Here is a 14,220-nt window from a genome sequence, read left to right on the forward strand (position 1 = left end):
CTTTTAAAGATCTATATTATCTACAGTGGTTTGTCTCGCATGCTCATTCTGTCAGGAAATCTCATATCTAAAGACTAGCAAATTTTTAGTGCTATCTTATAACGATATGCGAAAGAAATGCAAGACTTTTATCAAACGATAGTAAATTAGCATATAGATACAATAATACTTAATATTTAGTAGTAAGCACATGAGTCTTCCTAGCAGTGCCTGATAACTGTTCTTCCTAGCAGTTCCTAGATATACTCTTCCTAGCAGCGCCTAATAACTGTTGGTCGTAGCAGTGCCTGGGAGACGTCTAGCAAGGTTCAGGCAGCTCAACACTACAACAACGCTCGTATGTTAGGTTAATTTAACTGGAATGACTGACAAACTAAATTTTGCAGCTTGGCATAAAATACTTGAGACAAAACATCAGTAAATCAAGCGGAGATGAACTGTCTACCAGAGTTACAGATAACGTAACTCGTGACTTACGTAATCGTAATAAAACTATTGCAAACAAATTACGGAACGGGTGAGTTTGAACCATAGCCTGCGAGTTATAGGATATACTTGTCCTGGGGGCAAAACACCCCCATTCCATTACTTATAGATAAAGTAGATACAAAATAACTTACTCGTATACCGTAATGGACTTAACGTTGTAGTCAACAACTGCCAATCAACAGACGGAAACACAAGGATTCGGATACTTGCTATTAGAAGCCCGGGTGAGCCTAGACGGTAGAGCGTCGCACTGTCAATTCACGGACCTCGGTTCGAGCCCCTCGTCCACCTTTCTATTTATTCATGTACCGTAATATTTAACAAAGCATTAGAAGGCGGCAAGGTGCGAAAGGACTGGAAATCAGCAAATGTTACTCAATATTTATCGGTGACAAGACCTGTGCTCTCGGCTATCCTTCCATCAGCTTAATTAATTCTATTAATTCTAGGTAAACAATTAAGAGACTATTAGTGGGATGAGATAGTTAATTGTGAGGAGGGGGAATATCCTGTTAACAGGAAATTAACAATGATTCAGTTTTACCAACTAGAATTATTTCACATACACAAAAACAGGTAAGGAAAAGTCGTCCCAACTTTTCAAAAAGTCTTTAACAAAGTATACAAGAGAAGATTGTAGGTAGAATAAAAACAGCATATGACGAGAGAACTTTCATGCCTGGATTAATGACTGACTCGCACCGATGAAACAACACAAATGATATCTAAGTAATGAAAAATTTTAAAGGACTAAGAAAATAATTTATTTGATGCCAAACATTGCTATCACATTTTTTTGCAACAAACTAGATCAAACAATGCTGTGATAATTATCTTTTCTGCAAAAGACTCCGTCAAAAATTCCTGTTATCTTTATTAACTTTGCTGCAACACAAACATACACAAGGTGTTCAGCGAGACTCTTGGTCATCTTAGAGAGACAAAAACTACAGGTGATTACAATGCTCCAGTGGCTCGTTGAAGTCTCTTCCTGGGTTGTGTATCAAGACACGAGTCAATAATAATAATAATAATAATAATAATAATAAATAATAGCTCTATGGCAGGTTCATGTCAGATATACATCTGACTTGAATTAACAAAGGTTCATTTATACAGAAGTGGGACACTGTGTGAATGTGTGTGTGTGAATGTGTGTGTGTGAATGAATGTGTGTGTGTGTGTGTGTGTGTGTGTGTGTGTGTGTGTGTGTGTGTGTGTGTGTGTGTGTGTGTGTGTGTGTGTGTGTGTGTGTGTCTGTGTCTGTGTGTGTGTGTGTGTCTGTGTGTGTGTGTCCTACACATTAACAGTGTTGTGATGGTTACAAAAGGAGAGAGAGAGACCCTTACTAAGTAATATAAACTTACAGTTAACACAGACCATGGCGTCTGCTAACATTACACAGTGAGGGGTTGCTCTCTTCTGGTCCCCATCAGTATGGTAATCTTTACCTTCCCTCGGTACTTGGGATAACACTGATTTGCTAAAGCATCAATAGTTACTTCATTTCCACTTATCTCAATCAACTTCGTCTCATCTATGTGGGGTTCAAGTCGTCAGTGTTTAATTTAAGGTAAAATGAAAAGAATAACCACATAACTTCTCAATCTATTTTATTAAGTTTCTTTTTAAAAAAAATCCTCCATCGTCCGTGTGTGCCACGTTCAGTATTGGTTTCAAGTTGCTACGACTTTCCAGTTACTGTTGAACATATTTTAAGGAATAATTTTAATAGTACTATTTAGGTTTGCACTATAGATTTTTGTTTTTAAATTTATTGTAAAGAGGTCTCTTGCAAAACTTTAGTACATGTGGGATACGATCACTTAGTAGGTAAACACGGAACGTGGCAAGTAAACATTAGATCCTGGATGGGGACACCTATTTAGCAGTTCTGGGTGGTGGCACCTAGAGTTTACCAATTTAGTAGTCCTGTTTAGTGGTTCCTATTTAATAGTCCTGGATGGCGACACCTATTTAATAGTCATGAGTGAGGACACCTATTTAGTAGTTCTGGTGACGCCTATGTAATACCACCAGATGGGGTCATCTATTTAGTTACAACATTTGAGTTCTGTGAATCACTTTTACATGACTGGAAGAGGCGGACGTTCATGTGTAGTGAAAGAGAAGAACAAGGCGAAGTTAATATCCCCTACACACGGTGATCTCCAGGTTCCTGCTTCAGGGTTGACCCCCTACACACAGTAATCTCCGGTTCTTGCTTCAGAGTTTATCCCTTACACACCATGACCTCCATGTCCCTGCTTCAGGATAGGGTAAATCCCCACCTCCTCTTGTCATCTTCACCCCAGCATAACCAGACGGAACTGTGCATGGCAACTCACGGTCGATCTGCTCCACTAGTTTTTGTAGACATTTTTGTTTAAGACACGAACGACTGTTGCTGCCGCTTCCTGAGCTATGTAAGAGTGTAATAATAATTAAAGCCATGAGCGTGAGGACGTTTATGGTTATTAACCAGCGTTCACACATCCAGGATGTGTGAACGCTGGTTAATACACATCTTAGATACACATTTTACACATCTTAATTATCTTGCATATTTTCATACATGTTTAGATGCTTCACATACAAAAATATTACACACACACACACACACACACACACACACACACACACACACACACACACACACACACCTGGTCCAGCAAATGGCTTCTCGAATTTAATCCTGCCAAATGCAAAGTCATGAAGATAGGGGAAGGGCACAGAAGACCACAGACAGAGTATAGGCTAGGTGGCCAAAGACTGCAAACCTCACTCAAGGAGAAAGATCTTGGGGTGAGTATAACACCGAGCATGTCTCCGGAAGCACACATCAATCAGATAACTGCTGCAGCATATGGGCGCCTGGCAAACCTGAGAGCAGCATTCCGACACCTTAGTAAGGAATCATTCAAGACACTGTACACCGTGTATGTCAGGCCCATACTGGAGTATGCAGCACCTGTTTGGAACCCGCACTTGATAAAGCACGTCAAGAAACTAGAGAAAGTACAAAGGTTTGCGACAAGGTTAGTTCCAGAGCTAAGGGGAATGTCCTATGAAGAAAGATTAAGGGAAATCGGCCTGACGACACTGGAGGACAGGAGGGTCAGGGGAGACATGATAACGACATATAAAATACTGCGTGGAATAGACAAGGTGGACAAGGACAGGATGTTCCAGGGAGGGGACACAGAAACAAGAGGCCACAATTGGAAGTTGAAGACACAAATGAGTCAGAGAGATAGTAGGAAGTATTTCTTCAGTCATAGAGTTGTAAGGCAGTGGAATAGCGTAGAAAATGACGTAGTGGAGGCAGGAACCATACACAGTTTTAAGACGAGGTTTGATAAAGCTCATGGAGCGGGGAGAGAGAGGGTCTAGTAGCAGCCGGTGAAGAGGCGGGGCCAGGAGCTAGGACTCGACCCCTGCAACCACAAATAGGTGAGTACAAATAGGTGAGTACACACACACACACACACACACACACACACACACACGAGATGAGGTGTCAGAGTGGGTGCATGTGTCGAGGGGGTTCCACAAGGGTCAGTCCCAAGTCCGGTGCTGTTTCTTGTACATGTGAATGACATGATGGAAGGGATAGATCCAGGATGTGTCCCTGCTCGCAGACGATGTGAAGCTAATGAAGCGAATACAAGCGGACAAGCATCAGGTAGGCCTACATGGGGATCTGGACAGGCTGCAAGCCTGGTCCGACAAATGACTCCTGGAGTTTAACCTCAGCAAGTGCAAAGTTATGAAGCTTGGGAAGAACAAAGAAGACAGCAGACTGAGTACAGCCTAAGAGGTCAAAGGCCGCAAAACTCACTCAAGGAAAAAGGATCTTTTGGGTGAGCATCATCTCGAGCACATGTGAGGCGCACACCAAACAAATAACTGCTGCATCATATGGGCGCCTGGCAAACCTGAGAACAGCATTTCGATATCTAAGTAAGGAGCCACTCACGACGCTGTACACCGTGTACATCAGGCCCATACTGGAGTATGCAGCACCAGTACAGAACCCACACCTGGTCAAACACGTCAAGAACTTAGAGAAAGTGCAAAGGTTTGCAACAATACTAGTTCCGGAGCTGAGAACTATGTCCTTGGAGGAGAGGTTAAGGGAACTCAACACGACAACACCGGAGGACAGGAGAGATAGCGGACACGTAGTAACATATAAAATACTAAGAGGAATTGACAAGGTAGATAGGGACAATGTTTCAGAGATGGGACACAGCAACAAAGGATCACAGCTGGAAGCTGAAAAGTCTGATGAGTCACAGGGATGTTAGGAAGTACGTACTTCTTGAGTTACTGAGTTGTCAGGAAGTGGAACAGTCTGGAGAGTGATGTACTGGAGCCAGGATCCATACATAGCGTTAAGAAGAGGGTTATGGTAAAGCTCATGGAGCAGGGAGAGTGGACCTAGTAGCGATCAGCGAAGAGGAGGGGCCAGGAGCTATGACTCAACCCCTGGAACCACAAATAGGTAAGAACACACACACACACACACACACACACACACACACACACACACACACACACACACACACACACACACTTGCGTGTCTATCTTTGTGGTGATATTAACATTATCCAGCCTACACACACTAAACTCTGATACTAACAGACAGACATGGAAGGGCAAACTATATTAGACTGAAGAACTCGCCCTAAGAGTTACTCGTAAACACAACAAAATTAAATACTGAAGGAATTAAAAGCAAATAATGAGATATTTTTTCTTGGAAAGATAAATGTTGAGCGATAAGATGTTGTCACGAGTGCCACAAGCTTCATTATTTACCCTAACAATGTTCTTAATATATGTATACGATTTGCCAGAAGGAATAAATACCTCTGAATATGTTTATTAACAGTTTTTACGTACTAATTCATCGCTAAAGTTCATAAAGTGAAGAATATTTTCACCAGTAAAAACTATTGTTGTTGGTACAGAAATATATTTTAAACCTTCTTCAATAAAAACTAATGCAAAAAATCATTTAAAATCTTTAATATGTTTCATTATTAAATTAATTACCTTTTTCAGATATGAAAAATTATCTTAAAAGCATCTATTTCAAAGATAATAAAATTCCTAGGCTTTCTTTTATTGCTCTGTTATAATATTTAACTCGTTTTATGCAAGAAGAAAAATCCAGGTGGAGACATGAGCAGTAACAATGGTTTTATCAATATATCTACTTTTGACCTTCCGTTTAGCACATGTCTATCTGCTGAAAAAGACTACTTACCCCTGGGTGAGAGACATAGCTTCAGGTAACCAAATATTTGATTTTTTTTTTCCACACAAGCTGGTTATCCTACCTCAGCTCCTTTCAGAACCCAGTCCTGTGGAAGGACTGAGTATAACGGCAACCCAAGGTAGCTAATACCCTGGTATCTATTTACTAGTAGGTGAACATGGACAACAGGTGTAAGATAACGGGTCAAGGTTCCAGGTGACGAACCTGAGGAACTACCACAAAGGTACGACCCACTTATTTATATATTATAGAAACAAGAATATTTAACAGGAAGTGACAGATATAAGCAAAACACTCAAAGATATAATGCTATCCTAGAAGAGTGGAGAGCTTATCTTTTATTAATATACATATTATATAATAAGATCACAGTAAACGGGTGATATCACAATCTGCAAAAAAAATCAATGTGAAAAAAATGGTATACTTCCAAGGGCTTTCGTGATTTGTCACATTATCAAGGAATTGTAAAGATAATAGAAAAGCCTTCTATTATTTTTGCAGTTCCTTGATAATGTGACTATTTGATATCACTATTTTTTTTCACAGTGATTGTTCTTCGTATATAAATATATATAATATAAATTTACTGATGAACCGGTAAGCCAGTGAAAGGTCAAAGTTAAAAGAGCAAAGTCTTCAGTAAGCTGGTCATTACAAGACCAACACGAGTCAGGAGAAATATTCCCATTGTTCGTGACCAACAAAATACCAACACAAGGAGCACACTTCTTGGGAAAGTGTACATTTCTTTACTCTTAAATTATAATTCTAAGAATTCCAATATTTATAACTCCACAAAAAGTTGTGGCCAGGTATTACTGCAAGTTCCATCAACTCTTATCTTCACATTTGGTCATATTTATTACACTATTTCTTCAAAATATCGTTCTCAGTTTTCTTGTAACAATTCTCTGTTGAAAATTTTATACGTATGCTGATCTGTGGAAAACAAATGAACGATCCTTTATGAACCATGTATAATACAATGAATAGAGATAATTAAACATTACAATCCTTGCTTTACCAATATCTATTTAATAAATCTGACAAATCTCATGGGACTTATTTCCACGGTGGCAGCCTCGCCTGGGGCAACACTTCAATTATCTACCCAACAAAATATCATAATTATACACTGTCTAAAGTTACTAATTTTACCAGTTCAATAAATTCATGAGAAACAAAGCACAGTCCTTCTAACACTCAAGAAATCTGTTACTCAAATAACTGATTCACCAAAATCCTTCACTTGAGAGAGAAACCATTGTCAGGTCACAACTGAAGCGAGAAAAGTAGATAAGGCCAGAAGACAATAGATATTAAAATTCTAGGATTAAATTATATGTAAATTGTAGCTAGACTAGGTTATGTTATGTTAGTTTAGGCTTCCAAACAATAATGCTATGTTAAAAACTAGCATACAGTAAATGTGTATATTATCATGGGATAACGCTAAACCTGTAGGGATCACACAGTTCGTGGGGGGGATGGAAGGCATTTAAGCTTAATTCAGGAAATTGGAGCACAGATCTAATTCCCTAGATCAAGAGCCCCTCACCAGCATCAAGGAACCTCCGTTGAGGGGGGGGGGCTATAAATATTAATTTGTATAAATTAATATATATTAGTTCGCTGGTGGGGAGGGGGGGGTGTAAGAGGGAGGGAATAAAGCTTCAGGTGATCCATAATATAAGTCAGAACAGACGGTAGAAACATCTACCTGACAAGGTTTCGCTACAGAAGCTTGCTCAGGTGCACAGGAAGCACACAGGTGTAAGCACCAGTGTTGCCAAAAGAACAGACCAAGCGCAAGGTTGAAGGAAACTAACATTTTGAAGTGTATATAGGAAACTCGCATGCAACACCGACCTCATTATTGCAACATTGACAAACTGATAAGACTCATGTGCAACACTTGAGTATCTTTATTGCCGAAACGTTTCGCCTGGACAAGTGTCTTCAGTGCAATGTAGCGAGACTTTTCGTATTCAGTTGAAGCAGCGCTGTCTTGGCAAAACGTCTCGGTAATAAAAAAAAATACCCAAGTGTTGCGCATCCTTTATTCAGCAACACTGACGCGGTAGACAACTTCTCTCTACCACTAGAATGAGTAGACCAAAAGGATAATACTGGCAAGTTGATAAAACATGTGCAACACGTGTCTTATTGTGCAACAGGTATTGCACACGTGTTTCAAAAGGATTTTGTTAAGAGCTCTCAAGAGCGGCGATCCAGAGTTTACAAAGACGCGTGGAACAGTGTCTATTAAAAACAACGTCTCGCTCAAAAATAGCTTTATCAATTTAAGCGAAAAGTTGTTATAAAACACTAACTTTCGTTTCAAAACACAAGAGATGAAAAAATATACTAAATAAAAACATGGGAAACTCTGCTGCTGGATAAGAGACACGTGCAATACACTCGTTTCTCTTTGGCAACGAAGATACCCAAGTGTTGTCTTTGTGTCTATACCCAAGTGTTGTCTTTGTGTCTATACCCAAGTGTTGTCTTTGTGTCTTATTCATCAACATCAGTATTATATTCCATCAGTAATGTATTTCTCTTACACTCTCGGTGACGCTGATTTTCATAGTTTTGGTCGATGTTCACTGGTCCAGTAGATGCTCATCTCTGCTGACTCGCAACTATGAGCCAAGAGATGTTCTCTAGACTTGTAATCCCTGAACCAAGAGTCATTCTTGACTTACCCAACTGTGTGTGATGGCAACGTCGTGGGAACAAAAGCTAGCCATGTTTACCTGTAATGTTCCATCACACAGGATGGGTTTCACATACGAGGAAGTGCACTCTGTTAGGGTGAGGTGGGAAACGTCACTAGGACAGTTTCAGAGGTTTAATTTCAGCGACACCATCACCGTGGCACTACAGCGAAACCACCACAGTGGCACTACAGCGACACCACCACCGTGGCACCATTCCCCCAGTGTTGCAGCAGCGCATGCGCAACATTCAGAAGCTAGAGGCAAAAGTGACGTTGGGTTCCCCACTGACTCAGTGGCCTATTGACTCTCATCAGGGTGTGTTGTTGTTGCTTGCTACGCTACTACACAAGACTAGTGAACTCTAATAGCAGAGACACCTGTGTGGTGATATAACAATTTAATGCTGGAACTCTAGAAAATATTTACAAGGTAAGAATAACGCGAATTGATAAAAGTATTTTCGGGAATTTAAATTTCTGTAGTTTAGAATTAAAACACGTTTTCTGAAGGCTGGCTGACCTAGGGAAACTTTAATATACAAAGTTCAGGGAGAACCTCACCACTCGGCAAACTTCAGACGTTTCGGCTCGTCCAGGGCCGAAACGTTAATTAAAATTTCTTTCGAATTTTGGAGTTACGTATTTGTGGACCGTTCCAGCCAGGGTACTGTGACTCGACCCTCGGAAAATCATTTTAAAACTAGAAGACCAGAAGGACAAGGACAAGAAGCGTAGCTGTGAAGAAAGTGACAGGTGTAGCCACACCAGGTGTAGGGTGTGACAGGTGTAGCCACACCAGGTGTAGGGTGTGACAGGTGTAGCCACACCAGGTGTAGGGTGTGACAGGTGTAGCCACACCAGGTGTAAGGTGTGACAGGTACAGCCACACCAGGTGTAAAGTCTCATCCTGACCCTCACTTCAAACCTAAACAAGGTGACTTTCCTGTGATTATTAACCTGGAGGGTTAGTAACGCAGTTTAACCCGAGAAAGCCAATCAATGTGGCTTATTCCTAATGGATACCTTTCGCCCCTTTTCCCTAAAAAATGAGACTCACAAAAGCTAGCACCCAGGCGCCTACTTACTGCTAGGTGAACAGGGGCACCAGGTGCAATAAAACGTATTGTTACATAACCACCCGCCCCTGTATCAAAACCGGATACTTCGGATGTGAGCCAAAAACGCCACTAAATTACGATATTTTATATTACGTAAAATTAAGCAAGGTTAAGGCTCCTTTGCTGCTTGTGTTGTCAAATTAAAAATAATCCCACACCAAATAACTGAATTACTGCTCTCCTCTTCGTTAGTGTGACTTTGTAAATGGTCCAAGTCGGACCGAAACGTCGTCGTAAGCTCCTCTCTTCTATGTGCGGGTTATCTGTGTATCGTTCCAGTCAAGGTATTGGGCCATTTTTTTTATTTACCGGCTAGTTTTCCTTGTGGTTAAACTACAGTGATCCTAAACGTTTACAGTGGTTCAGGAACGCTCTCCTGAAGTCATGGAGGATGCCTTATGCCGGTGAAGGACTCTTGATGCAAGACACCTGGAGTTAACCTCTCCTTCCTAAGATTAAACCTTATTACCTCCCATGCCTCAGGCCATGTATGACCTTCACAAGTTCATATCTTCCCCCATGAATAATAATAATAATCTAAGCCTTCTCTCCCCTTCCCTCCTGTACGTACAGTAAATCCTTAATCTGTATTAACTGCATCACCTGTCATGCACCTTATTCTATATTAATTGGATCACCTGTCATACACCATTTTTGTACCGGAAAACTGTCTCCAGCACAGCTTGGTGTTTACTCACGTCAAACCCAAACAAAAACTTGTTCTTAAGAATTTATCTTTTTTATAGCCAAGTTCTTGTAAATTTATCTATTTATAATTAAATTCTTGTGAGTTCACATATTTATAGCCACCCAAGAATCGAGCTTATGTCCAGAGTGTAATACATCTGTCCTGTTGGTTTAAGTTTTAATAGTTTTAACACACACACACACACACACACACACACACACACACACACACACACACACACACAATCTTTGATCACAATTTTACAATAATTTTTGACTTCCTACTGTCTTCTTATCTCTGCCATATCAGAAGTGTAGAGTAATTGTTTATTACATCAGTTCAAAGTTATATTTATTTGAGGAGCAATTTAGGAGTGATAAGAGATAGTGATTAAACAGTCGAAGATATATCCGATATGTCCAGAGTACCAGGTTAACACGTATCGTTCAAGTAGTAACCGGTATCATCAAAGTAATAACCGGTATCATCAAAGTAATAACAGGTATCATCAAAGTAATAACCGGTATCATCAAAGTAATAACCGGTATCATCAAAGTAATAACAGGTATCATCAAAGTAATAACAGGTATCATCAAAGTAATAACAGGTATCATCAAAGTAATAACAGGTATCATCAAAGTAATAACCGGTATCATCAAAGTAATAACCGGTATCATCAAAGTAATAACAGGTATCATCAAAGTAATAACAGGTATCATCAAAGTAATAACAGGTATCATCAAAGTAATAACAGGTGTCATCAAAGTAATAACCGGTATCATCAAAGTAATAACAGGTATCATCAAAGTAATAACAGGTATCATCAAAGTAATAACAGGTATCATCAAAGTAATAACCGGTATCATCAAAGTAATAACAGGTATCATCAAAGTAATAACAGGTATCATCAAAGTAATAACAGGTATCATCAAAGTAATAACAGGTATCATCAAAGTAATAACAGGTATCATCAAAGTAATAACAGGTATCATCAAAGTAATAACAGGTATCATCAAAGTAATAACAGAGGTGGAACTGTCATCAGTGAGTCTCTATGTTCATAGTCACCAATAAATCACAAAAATACATATACCGTGTATACAAAATCACTTACACAGCGGTCAGTTCAATCTAAAGAGGTGGAAGGTCATGCAAATTGTAGAGGGCGAGAGAAGAGTAGAAGTTGAGCACAGGTCGAGGTGTGAGAAAATGCAACTAACATGCGAGAGAGATCCGGGTGAACCTTACAACGAACATATCACCAGAGGTGCAAGTGAACTTCATAACTCCGACATCATGTTAAGGTTACTAAATATGAAAACTGCTTTTACGAATCTTAAAAGTAATTTAGGACAGCACACGACTTAAGTCCAGCCTATTATTGAGTACTTAACGCCAGCATTCAGCCACTGCCTGGCCAACAATGTACAGTGGTGTGCAACAAGATTATTCTCATACTCTAGGCCCTAGGCCTAGGGGAAGGAGGTATGAGGAGAAACTAGAGGTGAACCTGACTATTTTAGGAGAGAGAAAAACCAGGGAATACATGATTACTACTTACAAGATACTTATTGGCTTTAACAAGATGTTAGTGAGAGACAGGAACTATAAACAGAGAAGCCTCAGGGGCGTTAAGAAATCCTTACAATAATGGCAACCTCCATACACAATTTAAAGATTAGGCATGATAGTGTTCAATATGGCAGGAAGCAATAACGTTGGTTCAGAAGGCGAGAAGCAGACTCGAGCTATACAAATAACTATGTATGCACAACTACAAAATATAAACACAAACATACTCACGCTCCTTCCCCACACAAGCACATGCTCATACATGGGCATGCTCATACATGGGCATGCTCACGAGTGATAGCGCGCACATACATCAACTTACTACAACCTTAATGTGCATTGTAGCAAATGTAACCTTGGCTTAGTTAGGTTACGAACCATAACCTTTGTTTGACGATACAAGGCAGCAGAGGTGTAAAACAAATGAGCATCACGCCTGGTGCATCTGAGAGCAATCTGACTCCAATGACGATAATTAACATCAATTACAAGACCAGTCTGAACCAACTGATTACAGGCTTAAATATTACCAAGCAATGAGACAGTCCTATATTAAGCACAGGAGGTCCGCTAACTGTTTCACGGGAAGTAGAAAAAAAAATTATCAAGGCTGGGGCAGAATGAAGTGGATCACCTTGATGGTGTAGGTCTGACCAAGTCCACTGACGCAAGTGTTAACCTTCACCACTGCCCACCACTATAATAATAATAATAATTAATAATAATAATATACAAGCAAAACAATAACTACTCAAACATTAATACAAGCTAAATTAAAAATAAATAATTGCAACTTTATTTCCGATTCTAGTCTGTGTTAAATACATTTAACTTGGGGTAAATTTGTTTCATACGAGTAGAATACACGATACACAGTACATGATAAAGAGAAGTCTGGCCACAGCCCGGTGTCCAGCTCAGCGGAACCAAAAGTATGGAGGTGATCCGACGGAAGTCAAAAGCGTCCAGATGGAGCCACTATGCTACCCTGGAAGAATAATAAGTAGATTGCCTGGGACTACACCTGTGCTGCCACGTTGGCGGACACCTGCTTGCCATACTCTGAAGTTGAAGGGGGGTGAGGCCGCCAGTTACAGGGAGACCCAGAAGATCCGCAAATATGACGGCCTGCCCAGTTGCTATAAATTCATCCCAGTAGGGTCGGAGACCCTTGGAGCATGGGGTAAGTGTGCTCTAAAGTTCCTCAAAGAGCTGGGAGAAAAACTCATCGCACAAACCAAGGATCACAGAGCATCCAGCTTCCTCTTTCAGAGACTCAGTGTCGCGATCCAGAGGGAAAATGCCTGCAGCATTCTGGTCACGCGGCCAACTGCTGGGAGGCTGGATTTAGTATTTGAGATGTAGGCTGACATGTCATGTATGTTCTACTTCCTATTGTATTTTGTCTTTAAATAAAGTTTACATAGAAAATAAAATATAGGGAGTGATAGAAGAACATATTCAAACAGCTCCGGGGAGAATCTCGAGTTTTCCCTGAAGTAAGTTTATTCTTTTCTCCGAAGATGAGGGTCCCCAGTCCAGTTCCAGAGGTGTTGTTACCTCCCTATATTTTTTTCAGTACATGATACACACATCTATACGTAAGTATCACATCTGAATCTGATACTAATTGTGGACACTCACCTTAGAGGAAGTTTCATATAACAATACTACAGGGAGAGGCAGAGTACATAGATAATAAAAGTGAGGTAAAACAGTGAGTGTGCAGCAGTAGAGCCAGTGAGAGTACAACAGTAGAGCCAGTGAGAGTACAACAGTAGAGCCAGTGAGAGTACAACAGTAGAGCTAGTGAGAGTACAATAGTAGAGCCAGTGAGAGTACAACAGTAGAGCCAGTGAGAGTACAACAGTAGAGCCAGTGAGAGTACAACAGTAGAGCCAGTGAGAGTACAACAGTAGAGCCAGTGAGAGTACAACAGTAGAGCCAGTGAGAGTACAACAGTAGAGCTAGTGAGAGTACAATAGTAGAGCCAGTGAGAGTACAACAGTAGAGCCAGTGAGAGTACAACAGTAGAGCCAGTGAGAGTACAACAGTAGAGCCAGTGAGAGTACAACAGTAGAGCTAGTGAGAGTACAATAGTAGAGCCAGTGAGAGTACAACAGTAGAGCCAGTGAGAGTACAACAGTAGAGCCAGTGAGAGTACAACAGTAGAGCCAGTGAGAGTACAACAGTAGAGCCAGTGAGAGTACAACAGTAGAGCCAGTGAGAGTACAACAGTAGAGCCAGTGAGAGTACAACAGTAGAGCCAGTGAGAGTACAACAGTAGAGCCAGTGAGAGTACAACAGTAGAGCCAGTGAGAGTACAACAGTAGAGCCAGT

The 14,220-nt window shown here is 40.4% G+C and overlaps 2 protein-coding genes across 7 annotated transcripts in view; one reads left to right on the forward strand and one right to left on the reverse strand.

The window, feature by feature from the left end:
• Positions 1 to 14,220, reverse strand: part of MCU (mitochondrial calcium uniporter) — a 498,142-nt gene that overhangs the window by 69,805 nt on the left and 414,117 nt on the right. The window lies entirely within an intron of this gene.
• The window catches only part of LOC128696546 (serine-rich adhesin for platelets), a 104,330-nt gene continuing 98,887 nt past the window's right edge, over positions 8,778 to 14,220 (forward strand). For 2 of the 4 annotated variants that reach the window (XM_053787850.2, XM_053787852.2), the window contains exon 1: positions 8,778 to 8,932. The gene's annotated coding sequence lies outside the window, so the exon portion shown is untranslated. The remainder of the gene's footprint in view (positions 8,933 to 14,220) is intronic. The other 2 variants (XM_053787853.2, XM_053787851.2) reach the window with 2 other exon arrangements.

This window comes from Cherax quadricarinatus, chromosome 47, assembly GCF_038502225.1.
Source record: "Cherax quadricarinatus isolate ZL_2023a chromosome 47, ASM3850222v1, whole genome shotgun sequence".
Taxonomy (NCBI): domain Eukaryota; kingdom Metazoa; phylum Arthropoda; class Malacostraca; order Decapoda; family Parastacidae; genus Cherax; species Cherax quadricarinatus.